Genomic DNA, 14392 nt, shown 5'->3' with positions numbered 1-14392 from the left:
AATGTGGGATGACAGACTCAGACTGGAATGGCAGCTGCCATAAAGGGACTTCAGCCAGTCCTTGGATTCAGGATGTGGCATTTATACTATCTGCCCCCAGTGAATGTTTCCCTAGGAGGCAGGTGCTATTCTGAGCTCCTGGTGCAAGTCAACTCATGTCTTCTTCCCCATAACTCTACAGAGCAGGAAACACTATCATCATTCCCATTTTACTGATTTGGAGACTGAGGCACAGAGCTGTTAAATGACCTGTCCAAGTTCCCACATTCATAAGATGCAGAGCCAGGCTGGGGACCCAGGCACACTGGCTCTGGGGTTCTTTGCCTTCTATAGTCTCAAAGGAGCTCAAGAATTGAGGAACCGATGAGAAGATCAAGTCGACCAGAAGAGGCTGTCCTTGTCTCCAGGAGATGGGCTGAAACCATGCTGCGTGGTGCCCCCAGGTCCCACACCCTGAGCCTCTGTGGAAACAGGAGGCCACCAATCTAGTGATGTGAGGGCTGGATCCCATCACAGCTTCTGTGCCAGAGACTGGCCAGCACAACCCAAGGAAGGAAAAATAAGTCCTCCGTTGTGGGCAGCAAGAAGACTTGGCTCAGCCTCACCCCCTGCTTCCATATTGCTTCTGACAATTCCACCGGAGCTCATCTTTCATCTTTAACATTCCTCTCCTATGGCTTTCCTTTCCTTAATGATTAATTGTTATGTTTTGCTTCAAAAAAAAAATGCAAGTGACTGTATTTAACCCATGGGCATTTAAGCAAGCATGGGTGGGAGATGTTCATTATTCATCGTGACGGTAGGAGTGGAACTGAGTCCCTGGAGCCCTCCTGGGCCAAGGTCAGGAGCTCCAGTCTTTGCCGTGAGCTCTCCAGCCCAGTCCCGGGGCCCAGCACTCTCTGCCTGGAGCAGGCCACCCCACAAGGCTGTTTCCTCTCTCTCAGAGCCACCCACATGCCAGCTGAGCTCCATTCCTCTCTCTGTGCCATCTGCTGCACCCCAGATCAGATCAGAGGCCACGGTCACATTCTGCATACGGCAACAGAGCAGGGGCCACAGGCAAGGCGAGAGCAAGGCCTGGGCTTTGGAGCCTGGCAGGAGAAATCCCCAAGGACTTCTCAGAGGAAAGCACTGAGGGGTCTAACCAGGCTCTTTCCTGGCCAGGAAAACTAGTCATGCTGATTCAGAGGATTTCTAAGCATAACAATGAAGGGAACCCAGGCCCCATTTTTCCAGTCCCTCTCAGTCCCTATCCTCAGGTTAACTTTTGTTGCTACAAGCCTGATTGGCCTCTGATCCTCTTGCCATTGGTGACTTACTACAGGACCTTAGATAAGTCATTTCCTTCTCCAGACTCAGCTCCCCCTTTCCTAGGAGGAAGACTTCCTCTCCTACCCCTACAACGAGCAATGAGTACATCCCAAGGAGTTGAGATTCCTGCATTCTGAGGTCCCTTCAGCTCTGCAATGCTAGGACCCGGTAGTTCAAGTGAATCCTTCCACTGACTTGGAATTGCTCCGGACCTAAAAGGAAAATGTCCATCAAATATTCATTGCAACAAAGCCTGTGCACTTGAGAGTAATGATGGCCCATTTATCCACAGACAGGTATTCATTTGCATGTTTCTGTCTTGAAAACTGACACCTATTGCCTGCTTAGGTGAGTTTTAGGAGCCCGGAGCTCCTGAAAATAGATGTGTCATCTGGGGCTGGCATGGAAGCAGATAATGGCACCGCACCCCCAGCTTAAGCAGCCACCTTCCAGACTCTGACGTCTGTGGTTCAAAAAGGCTCTGCAGGTCTGGCAAAATGACCTTCTGTTGCATCTACGCAGAGCTGGATGAGAAGGAAAGGAGGTTGGTCCTCCACGTCTCCAAGGGTACTTTTCTCTGTGATTTCTTTTCGCTGGGCCTCAGGTGTCCCATCTATAAAATGGAACAGGGAGAAAGGCTGTGGCCTACATGATCGAAATCCTAAAAGTAGTGCAGCTCAATTCTATTTCTGAAGGGTTCTGCAGTCACCAGCTAGGGAAGAATTTTTAGCTGCCTTTTGGGAGAAAAAAAGTTAAAGCTACTCTCTCCCCTGCCACCCAAGACAGAAGCAAGCTCTGAAGACTGAAGGGAACAGGAAATGAATGGAGCAGGAATTTTTACAGAAAACAGGAAGATCTGATAGGACTTCTTTCTGTGTGGAGGGAATCATGATGTGGATCTTCCCTCCTGGAGCAGGGGACACTGTTGGGTGAGCGGTAATCAACAGTCAGGACAGCAGAGGAGCTTTGACCTTTGCTGCTGATGTATCCGACAGTTCCAAGGGAAAGTTGAGTGTATGATCTTTGATCTAGAAGAGGCCAGAATAGCAGCAAAGGCACAGAGGTTGGGGAAGAGACACCATTAGCTGCTGAGTACCTACTAGGTGCCGAAAACTTAGCTCATTACTGTCACATATGCTCTCATTTCTTGCCTAGGCCAGTGAAGAATCACCAGGAAGAAATTCAACTAATAGAACAACCACAACAGTATTTACTCACTCACGTATCAAATAAATATCTAGTACAAGTCTACTATGGGCCTGGAGCAGAGATAACAGCAGATTTTTCCAGCAGAAGACACCACAGGGTAGATTTTGTGAGAGCAATGCCCGGAGGCATATGATAGGAAAGTTTCTGCATCTACATAATCCAAGGGACTCAGAAATTTGCATCATAGAATTCCAACAAACTCTGGGATATTGCCAAGCTGAGCTAGTGGGATTGGTGTACTGCAGAGAATAGAAGGTTGGTTTCCTTCTGAGGCACTTGGAAATCTCCAGCCCATAAGGCTGATTATTATCCACTTGTCTTATTTTTAACATCATGAACGCCATGCAAATCATTTTCTCAATAGCACTGGCAACAGTAAATGACAGATTCTCAATTCTCTCTTCACACAGAATCCTTAAGTCCTTCAGAAACTTAAAGGTATGGTGATCACATAATCAGCATTTTAACCAACATCATTCCAAGTCCAGGAGCATGAAAGGAACTGCAGAGCACTTCGATGTTATTACCATCACTGTCACCATCATTATCATCACCACCACCACCACCATCATCACCACCATCATGACCACCATCACCATCAACTTCATCACCACCATCAACATCAACGCCATCACCACCATCACCACCATCACCATCATCATCATCAAAATCATCACCACCATCAATACCATCACCATCATCAACATCATCAACATCATCACCACCATCATCATCATCATCATCATCTTACACCTGAGAAAGTCAAGGCTCAGAGAAATTAAATAACTTGCTCAAGTTTACACAGAAAGTAAGGGAACTTGAGTTCAAACCAACTTCTGTCTGATTCCAAACCCCACTGCTCTATCCTATGCCCCACGTGGTCAGGCTTATTGCCCACACATCAAAATGGAGGCCAATTTACTACCTTTCTCTTATGTCCTGCTGGGTTTCAATTCCTTTTCTCACACTAGTATTGCCTCTCTCTCTCTCTCTCTCTCTCTCTCTCTCTCTCTCTCTCTCTCCCTATCTATCTCTCATACACACACAAACACACACAGAAGAAACCACTTTCAATTATAGTACCCCCTTTTTTTTTCATTCCCTCCCTCTCAATATCATGGTGAACAAAACCCACTCTCACACATATCCAGCCACACCATGGAGAGGAACTGGATAGCACTCAGAATTTGAGAATTTTAGCACCCTCCCCCCTTTCCAATAAAACCATTGCCTATTTTTCTCCTTTTATAAACAGGAACACATTATGCAAGATGCTGTAGATGTGGGATTTTTCAAGTGAGCTGGTGACACTCTTTCACTTGGCATAAAGTTGATTTAAATAAATCGCTCCCTTTTTCAAGATTCTTCCCTGCTCCTGCTTAATCTTAAATTAAGAGCAGTACAATAATAACCAAAGAACATCACACCCCTGAATTTCAGCCACCTCTCTCTGGAAGATCTTGTCTCCTTTTTTGAAAGAATGAGCTATTTTTTGGCTTCCATTTGTTTCTTTTTCTTACTTGTCACCACACACTGCTTTCTGTAAGATATAAGCAATTGGAGCCTTTGTATTTAAAGTCTGTTTTTAGTCCACGAGATCCACAATAACGCTCCCACGAGACTTTGGAAAGAAAGGGAATAACTTCAGGGAGTTACACTTCAAGATCCACTGAAACAAGGATGTGCAGTCACCTCCAGTGATTAAATGGTTCCATTCATTCATTCAGTAAATATTCATTGAGCACATAATATGTGCCAGGCAATATTCTGGGCACTGGTGATACAGCAATGAATTGGCTTGCTGAGGGGACAAATAAATAACATGGTAACAACACTCAAATCTGCATCTCCTTCTCGAACCCCTTCCTTCAACTCTAAACTCACATATACAAATGTCTACTTAAAATCTCCCATTGGACAACCAGTTGACCACATAACTGTTCCTTCTCCATTTCAGTAAAGGGCCTCTTACAGTTGCTGAAGTCAAAATATGTGGTCCGGTGGCTGGGTGGCTCAGTCGGTTAAGCATCTGACTCTTGATCTCCACTCAGGTCATGATCTCACAGTTCATGAGTTTGAGCCCCATATCAGGCTCTGCACTGACGGCAAGGAGCCTATTTGGAATGCGCTCTCTCTCTCTCTCTCTCTCTCTCTCTCTCTCTCTCTCTCCTCCCCTGCTCTTTCTCTCTCTCTCAAAATAAATAAACTTCAAAAAATATGTGGAGTCATCCTTGACTCCTTTCTTTCCCTCATACCCTAAATCTACCAATCAGCAAGCCCTGTCATCTCCATCATCAAATATATCCAAAATTTGACCGCTTCTCACAGTCACCACTCTCCACCTTGGTCCAAACCACCACCTTCTCTCGCCTGAAGAACCACAGTAGCCTCCTGGATGCTCTCTCTGTTTTCATTCTTGAACCCCTAGAGTCACTTATAAGGTTAAATCTCAAGGGATCATTGTAAAACATAAATCAGATCATGGAAACCAGTGCTCAAAATTCTCCAGTGATTCCCCATTTGCTCAGAGAAAAAGCCAAAGTCCACACAAGGCCCTATAAGACTTTGTATTACTAGCTCCCTGCTACTTCTCTGACCTCAGCTTTTACCATGGTCACCCTCTCAGTTCCTTCTACATGAGTCTCCTTGCTCTTCCCAGAACACGCCAGCACCTTGTTGCCTCAGGGCCTTTGCACTTATTGCTTCCTCTGCCTAAAAGAGTCTTTCCCCAGATATCCATCTGGCTCACTCTTTCACTTCCTTCATGTCACCTTGACCACTTTGTATAAAATGCCCACCACCTACTCAACCCTGTCCCCAACTCCCACTCAACCTGACGCTTCCCATCCTCCCTTCCCCGCTTGATGTCCTGCATTACACATTTACTTATTTACTTCCACATTATTTGTCTCCCCCAGCTAGAGTAAATGCTTCACGAGGATGGACGTTGTATTTTTATTGCTGTATACCCTGCCTGTAACACGCCTGACACATAGAGAACACTCAACAAACGGCTGGCCAATGAATGACTATCTAAAGGTATATATGTCTAAAGTTGGTCAGCCACAGAAACACAGACAAAAAGAAAAAGAGGAAGTTGCAGGCATTGCCCTTTCAAGCAGAGTTCAGGAGAAAAGGAGCCTTAGCCAGGGGACTCTAAATATTAAGGTCCCTGTACCAGTAGATCGATGGCAAAAATATCCCTAATTCTTCCCTTCCCTGTATCCACACTCTCTGCAATGTGACTATGTAGCGCCTCTCACCAAGAAGTGGAGTCTATTCCCTGCTCCCTCACTCTGCACTGGCCTTATGACATCCTGCCAATAGAAAAGGAGGAAATGATAGTGTGCTAGCTATAAGATTAGGCCTCCAGAGATCATGCCAGTTTCCACTCTCTCTTGGATTCCTGTCACCACTGTGTGAACATGCCAAGTCACCCCGGCTGAGGCCATCCCAAAGCAGCCAGCCCTCGGCCACTCCATCAGTAGACCAAAATCACATGAGCAAACCCACCAAACCAGGCATAAGCCCGATCTGCAAACTTCCCAGCCAACCAACAGACGTGGGAGAAAAATACTATCTGGTTGTTTTGGGGCAGGTTTCTTCTGGAGTCCCATTAGCAGTATCAGCCCTAAAACGTGTGATCTTACTAGGGTAGGCATCTAAGCTGCTCTGCTCTGCGTGCATGCTCATTGGGATACTTCCTCCTTATGGTTTAGACATCAGGAGGGGGCTGGCCATGCCACACAGTATCTCAGCCGTTTCAAATCAGTAGACTGGCATGCCATTGGGCAAGGTCACTGTGATGTGGCCCAGAGAGACAGATGAGGTTTGCAAGGCAGCAAAACTAAAAGCCGGACCTCAGAGGGGAGAAATGCACCCAGGTAAATGTCACCTTCTGAGGTATCGTGGGAGACACCCTGCCAGTCACTCTTACGGGGACCCAGCCACATCATATCCTATTTCACAGAGACTTTGACAAGATTCTCAGACATCTCTCCACGGGACACCTTGCAGTAGCCCCACTGTACCAAGACCAGTGGTTGGAGCTCTCAAATCTGCAGAGGAACTAAGTCTCAAGGGGACAGAGCAGCAAACTGTGGTCTTCATACTAACCATACAAGATAAAAGCTTCGAATAAATGCATCGAATGATACTAGGTAAGTCATTCCATGATCCTCTGCAGGTGAGTCTACTTCCAATCAATTCTAACACCTTCCATAACCACAGAAACTATATTGTCCTCAAAGAAAACAAATAATAACTAGCAAGAGCAACATAAGCAGGGCTGTTTAGTAAAGGTGACACTTTCTTTTACAATTGGGGGGGGGGGTGGAGAGGAAGAAACAAACATAACATTAAGGTTCCAAAAGAAACTCAAATACTCTATCTGGAGGAAAGATATCTGAACACTGTTTTGCCCTCCTCCCTCATTCCTGTGCCCCTGGTTGCCTTGCAAAGATTTGTACCTCTGCTTGCTGCATCGGCTTATGTTCTGAGTGACCACAGGAACCTATACCTTCTAAACATAGAGTGTAGGATCTCAGCCGGTTCCTTAAACAAGAGCTGGGGACATGAAGCTTAGTGACAAATATAAATCATGAGAGGCAATACCCCAGTGACCTTGCGGCGTCTGCCCCCTCAAGTCCCACTGCTGATCCCCTCACTCACTCAACCACAGCCTCCTTGGCCTCCTTTCTGATTTTCCTATGAACACATCTCTCTCCTATTTCAGGGTTTTTGCAGGTGCTGTTGCTCTGCCCGGAATGCTTGGTCTCTGCATCTGGCTGGCTCGCTCCCTCACTTTCCCCAGGGGTCTGATCAAATGTCATTTATCAGCAAAGCCTTCCCTGACCTGGCTGCATAAAAAAAAAATAACCATCCTTACCCCACCCTCTGGCAGAACTCCTCATTCCTCTTACCCTGCTTTATTCCTCTCCATTAGAACGCATCACTGGCTGATTCACTTTCTAGTTACTTAGTTATTTGTTGTCTCACACACACACACACACACACACATACACACACACACACACACACACACACACACACTAAGCTCTTTCAGGATAGGGGCTTCATCTAGTTCAGTTCTGCATTCCCCACACATAAAGCAGTCTCTGGACACCTAGTAGGTACTCAATAAATGAACTGCAATTTCTTGACCATTTACTTAGTGCCAAGCAATTTATGTCTGAAAATTATTCAACAAGGAACAAATATTCTTTAAGCATCCACTATGCAGCTATTGTAACAACTCTTGTTATCCCCACGTTACAGATCAGAAAATCAAAGCTCAAAGAGAGGCTATGTAACTTGCCCAAGACTGTCTGCCCATCAAAGCCCAGGTGCCTTGCAGAGGCCAGCCTGCTTTCCAAACACCTTAATGACGGTTCGGATTTCCAAACGCATGTGATACGCATCTCTGCCAAGCACGCATCACACAAAAGCTCTCATTTCTCATCACCCACCGCAGCTTCTGTGCAGGAAGAAACATCCATTAGATTGGATTTTCCTCTCCCAGAGAGCAGGCTGGTAATAACACCTTCCTTTTTCCTTTCCTTTCCACCCATTGAGACATAATCAAGGTCAGACCTTTCCTTTTGAACTGGGCTGGCACAAGTACAGACAGGTCAGGGACACAAGGGGGGAGAAGACAGAAGTTCATGTGCTCTGAGAATCCCCCAGAAATTTCCAGAATCCTTGCCTTTGAGAAGTACTGCTTCAAACCCTTGTTGGTCCTGGAATTTAGGAAAACAATCAATTTAAAAAAAAAAAAAGAAGAAGAAGAACCTGACGGGCATTGTGCACACTTCTGTGTTTTGTGTCTGCTGGGTCTGGGCATACACCACAAGCACCCGCCCAGAAGTGACTTGCAGAACTCTTGCCCATCCAGTTGCCCACCCAGTAGCTAGGATGTTGATGGGGTGGGAGAGCGATGTGGGTCGCTCACAGACCAAGGGACCAAACAGAGGGACACAATCCCTGCGGAAATCCTTCCGTGGCATGCCTCATCTGTGAGCGCTTCGTTTTAAAAACAATCGACTGGCACAATTTATTCCTCCCTCCTTCCTGCGCCCAACACTCTTTTCTCCCACCTACATGACTGAACTCATCACACTTCATTATTACAGGTGTTTCTCCCTGACTAGGTGTGAGCTTCTGGGGAGCGTGGACTTTGTTTTCTTCACCGCTGCATCCCCAAGGGCTAATCCAGCCTCTGACACATCCTAGGTGCTGGATGAGTATTTGCTGACTCAAGAAAGATGCAGAATGAGCCTGTACTGGACCTGCTGCATTGAGTGGAGCCCGCAGGACAAGCCACCACCTCTTTTGGAAAGGGCAGGAGGCAGAAACATAGAAGAGGTCCAGTACAGCAGAACGACCCCGGAGCTGGCCGCAATGCCCAGTTCTCCCCGCGACACACACCTCTCGCGCCCCTCAATCGCCACTCCTCGAACCTCAAAGCCACCCACGTTGACCTCCCAAACCGGCTTTAAGAAAACAAGCAGGGACCCCCTTGCACCCCACCCCACCCGGCTGCTCTTAGCAGAGCCCAAGACAACGACGTTAAGTTACCTTGAAACGGAGCTAGATTGCATCTGCAATTGGTTCAAGGGTCGGGTCTCAGCAGTCCTGCTGGACCCTGGACAGCAGACACAGCTAACACCCGTCTGCGGAAGAAACGGCTGTGCCTCGCTCCTCCCTGGCTAAACGCGTTTGCTCACCCGTCCCTGCAGAACAAATGATGTTCTTTTCCTTGCGCTAAAATCCATCTCTAAACAAATCCTCTCTGCCTCCCTAAGAAACGGCTCCCACGCCCGCGGAGGGCGCCCTCCACATACAGAGACACACACTCGCCGACTGACCCCAACCCAAGCCACCAGGTGTAAGCAGGTTTTTCTTCCGTTCTTTACGAACAGACCGCCCCCCACCCCCAGGCAAAACCCATCTGCTTGGAAGAGAACTCAAACGAAACGCCCTGGCTGGGAAGCCTATGCAAACGGAGTTAGCAAATGTCAGTAGCCTAAGTTGCAGAACTGCGTGGCGCTAACAGTTCAAACCGCGTTTAAAAAACAGCCCTTGGGGATGCCACCTTCAATGAAGCGCGCAGCCGCAGGCAGCCGGCAGTCCTCGCCGCTCTGCGCCTGCTTTCCAAGACTCTCCCCTGGCTTTGGTGCCATTTACTATCAACAACATTCACAGGGAGCAAGCGGGTACGTTGCGGCCCCGCAGGCGAGCGGGGGAGGCCCCTGCAGCGCGGGGTCGGCGCCCGGCCGGGTCTGCAAGCACCCGAGCGAGAAACGGCGTCGCCTACCTGGGTGGGAAATCCGCGGGCCGGAGGGATGCGGGCGCGGGTGCGAGTGCGCGCGGAGCGGCGTCCGCGCTGGCGGCTCGGCCCCGCAGCTCCGGCCACCGCGGCGCTGGGGCGATCCCGGCGGAGGCAGGAGTCCGCGGCTGTCACACCTGCATCACGGCGCCCACGCCGCCGCCGCCGCCGCCGCTGCCGCCTGCCCAGGCGCGGCACGCAGCGCGCCCCCGCCACTCCGAGAACCGAGGGCGGGCGGCTCCCCGGCTCCTCGGTGCGGCGGGATCAGATCCTAACCCGCTTTCTCCCCGGTCTGGGCATTAGCGGCATCCGCTGCAGGAGCTCCCTGCTTCTAAATCCCTCCTGATTCCAGGCGGAGTGAATGGGAAAGCTGGCTGGGAAGGGGGCCGGCGGGGCCCCAGGCTGTCTGGATTTGCAGACCGATAGATGTCAAACTTCTTATTCCTCGAGTTCCGAGTTTGGTAGCCAACCGATTCCGGGAGTCACCTCGCTTCGCTCTCTCCACCCCGCCTGGAGCGAGGGGGCGCTGTGTACTCTGGATGCCCTCTCACCAACTCCGAACTAGGACGCATCAGAGGACCGGACTCAAATTCCTGGCAAGGGGAATCCTCTGCTAATTTCATCGCCCAACTATCTTAGATAATGGATGCAATTAAACCGCTCTGTCTTGTTACCTCATCGAGGAACCGAGAAGAACCTATTTGGCGAGTGGGAAGAAGGAGCAAGACGCGGGGGGGCTTGCTGCATCGAACAGGCCCCCTCCGCCTGTCTCCCTCCTTCCAACCCCTCTCCCCCCCCCCCCCCCCCGCATCCATGCACAGAAGACTTCACCCTGCAGTGAAAGGCTCTTTTCAGGAGCAAAGCTCCTTATAGAAGGAAGGGAGAGGCAACCAAATGACACTGGAAATTCGGAGGTGAAATCAAACAACGTATCGCCCAGGGGGCCTGTGGCCCCCTGGGTCTGGAACTGCTTTCCTTTCCTACTAGTGCTGAAATGCTGGCAGGTCCGGAAAGACTTCCTCTTCCCCACCCAGCACAAGACACCATCACGAGGTCCTCGGTCCCCCCACCCCCCCGCCCCCGCCGTTGTCACTAGCTCTACAGTCAGTGCGCAGCTGGCCAGCTCCTATGTCCCCGCCCTGCTCCAGCCCCCCCCCCCCCGCCCGCCCCAGCATCCCTCACTGGGATCACCCCGGGAGCTCCCACTGCTCAGCCTCCTAAACTCACTTCTTAAAATGTAAATGTGATCTTGGCTCTTTCTTACCTACAACCAGGCACTGGTTTCCTAGGGGCCTTAGAAAAGCTGAAACTCTTCTAACGCATCTCATTCAGTCACCAAAGGGCAAGGCCACTGGCAGCCCAGCCACCCCGCCCCCACCCCACCCCCATCCTTTCCCCCTACTCCAGTGATACCAAATTTTCATGCCTCCATTTGGTGTCACCCCCAGGCCTTTGCACATGCTGTTCTGGCTTGCCTGGAATGTTCTGTCTCCCACTCTCCTGTCCCTAATGCCTAATGGTTCTCAACTGAACAATCTGTCCTTTGGGGAATTCTTCCCTCATCCCTGCAATAACCCAGCCACCGACTACTTCCTCCACCACAGCACCCAACACATTACTAAAGTCAGCTGCCTAATGTCTGTCCTCCTCACTGGAACATAAGCTATAGGAAAGCATGATCTCTTGTTTGCTGCTGTTGCAAAGGCCACCGGGCATGTAGTGTCTGCTCAGCCCCCATCCAGATTAAGATATTGAACAGTTCTGGCATCCAGAGCTTTCTTTGTGCTCCTTCCCAAGCAATAACCACTCATCACCCAGATGTAACTCGCTATTCTCACCTCTTTCCACACCAAGTAGTATTGCCTGTTCTTGAACTACATGGGGATGGAATCATTCAGTGGGTATTTTTTGTGTATGGCTTCTTTTACTCCAACATAATGTCCGAGATTCATCCATATTGTTATATATATTCATAGGACATTCTTTTTTATTGCCGTCTCGTGCTCCACTGCCTGAGTATAACACAAGTTATGTATCCCTTCTGTGGAGGGTGGACATTTGGGTTGCTTCCAGTTTTTAGCTGTTATGAATAAAGCCACCACCAAATAAAGTGTGTGACAGGTGTGTGCACTTTTCTGTTGGGTGTGTAACCAGGAGTAGAATTGCTAGGTCACAGGATAAGTCCATGCTTTGCTTTAGTAGACACTACCATACAGCTTTGCAAAGACGTTGTGCCAATACAGTCCCACCTGCAGTATGAGAATGCCAGACATTCCACTTCTTTGTCATAACGTGGCATCGTGTTTTTAATTTTAACCATTCTCCCTGGTGTGTAGTGATACTTCAGTGTAGTTTTAATTTGCCTTTCCTTGTTGACTAATGATGTTGACCTTTTTAATGGCTTATTGTGGAGCACCTGGGTGGCTCAGTCGGTTAAGCCTCTGACTTCAGGTCAGGTCATGATCCCACTGTACATGGGTTCAAGCCCTGTGTCAGGCTCTGTGCTGACAACTCAGAGCCTGGAGCCTGCGTTGGATCCTGTGTCTCCCTCTCTCTCTGTCCTGCCCCTCCTTGTGCTCTCTCTCTCCCTCTCTCAGAAATGAATAAAAATTTTTAAAATGGCTCATTGGCCATTTGAATATCTTTTTGTGAAGTGCCATTTCAAGCCCTTTGACCAATATATTGGTTTGTCTTTTCTTATTGATCTGTAGTCATTCTATTTACTTAATATGAGTCTTTGGTTAGACATATGTAGTTTTAACATCTCCCAACTTGGGGCTTATGTTTTTATTTTCTTTATTTTGATGAAGTACAATGTATCAGTTGTTTCTTTTATGATTAAAATATTAATCACATAATTTTGGAGGTCCTGTTTAAGAAATCCAATCTACCTGAGGGTCAGGCAACTATTATCTCTATGTTTTCTTGTCAAATGACTTTTTGTTTTACCCTTCCTATTTTGGTCTCTGTTCTATTCATGTATGGAATGAAGTAGGTCAAAGTTTATTTTGTCTCCATAAAGACCCAGATGTTCCAGAAACATTATGGGAAAGACCACTTTTACCCTTTGGCTTATAAGTTTGGGGAAAGTCAAATAGTTGAAAATCCATGTATCACTTTTGACTTTCCCAAAACTTAACCACCAATAATGTACTGTTTACAAGAAGCCTTACCAATAACATAAACAGTTGATTGATACACATTTTGTATGTCCTATGTATTATATACCATATTCTTACAATAAAGTAAGCTGGAGGGTGACTAAAAAATCGTGAGGGTAAAATACATTTACAATACTGTTTTGTATTTATCAAAAGAACTGCATACAAGTAGACCCATGTGCCCTTCAAAACCAACTGGATACGAAAACCCAAAACATATTGTTCTCATTACTCTTTTAAAAAGTCGATATTTTTATATGTATATGACCACATAGTTTCCAGTGCTACTGGTTTTCATTCCTTCCTGGAGTTGTGCATCTATTGGAGATCTTTTTACTTCAGTCTGAACAACTCTTTTTAGTATTTCTTGTAGTGAAGTTCTGCTAGAGACCAACTGTCTCAGTTTTTCTTGGCATAAAATGTCTTTATTTTACCTTTATTTTTGAACATTATTTTTCACTATGTACTGATTTTGTAGATGAAAGTCTCTTTTCGTTTAATCATTTTAAAGATATCATTCATTGTCTTCCTGCTGTCACACTTTCAATTGAAAAGTCTGCTGTTAGTCTTGTTATCACTTCTTTGAAAGTAATCTCTTTTCACTGTCTTTAATATTTTCTTTTATAAGTTTAATTATGATGTTCCTATGGATTTTTTCTTTATATTTATCCTGATTGTAGTTCTCTGAACATCTCCGAACAAATTCTCAGCCTTTTCAAATGTTGTTTCTGCCCTATTAACTCTCCTATGCTCTTACATCAAGACACATACATATGAGCACATACATATGTTCCACATAATTAAACCATTTCGATATCTTCCTACATTTCTATTACATTCTATTTTTTCTATTCCCTTTTTACCTTCTCTGTTCTTTAGCTTGAATATTTTCTATTGGCTTTTCTTTGAGTTCACTAAACTTGTTTTCTGCTGTGACCAATTTGCTGTTAAACACATCCAATGAGTTCTAACTCAAGTCTAAATATTACATTTTTTAATGTCCGCTTGATTACTTTGCATAGGCTTTTTTGAAGTTTTATTTTTGTCCATTTTGTTCATCCTTTCCTCTATTTTCTTTGATGTATTTGTAATAATCTCTACTAACTTCAACATGTGGATAATTTAGTCTCCTTAATTATCTTTTCCTTTATATAAATTATTACTAACAATTTTCTTGCCTCTTTGCATGTATCCTGATTTTTTCATTGTATGTGAAGAAACCATTGAAAACTGAACTTGTTATTTTCCTCCAGAAATGGCTCACCATGCCTCTCTTAGGTAGACAAGATGAGGTGTTGATCACCTTGATCTATTCAGGAATTAAGTTTCCAAAGAGCTGGATAGTAGCTTTACTTAGACTAATTTCACCCATTTTTATATGTCT

At 46.7% G+C, this 14392-nt stretch overlaps 1 protein-coding gene across 3 annotated transcripts in view; it reads right to left on the bottom strand.

The window, feature by feature from the left end:
* The window catches only part of SV2B (synaptic vesicle glycoprotein 2B), a 215177-nt gene that overhangs the window by 180278 nt on the left and 20507 nt on the right, over window positions 1–14392 (bottom strand). Inside the window, exon 1 of one of the 3 annotated variants that reach the window (XM_047864205.1) lies at window positions 9836–10365. The exons of 1 other annotated variant lie outside the window; for it this stretch is intronic. The gene's annotated coding sequence lies outside the window, so the exon portion shown is untranslated. Of the gene's footprint in view, window positions 1–9096; window positions 9288–9835; window positions 10366–14392 lie in introns of those variants that run through there. One more of the 3 variants, XM_047864206.1, reaches the window with a different exon arrangement.

Source organism: Prionailurus viverrinus, chromosome B3 (assembly GCF_022837055.1).
Source record: "Prionailurus viverrinus isolate Anna chromosome B3, UM_Priviv_1.0, whole genome shotgun sequence".
NCBI classification, from domain to species: Eukaryota; Metazoa; Chordata; class Mammalia; order Carnivora; family Felidae; genus Prionailurus; species Prionailurus viverrinus.
This window is presented reverse-complemented; position numbering and strand designations above follow the sequence as displayed.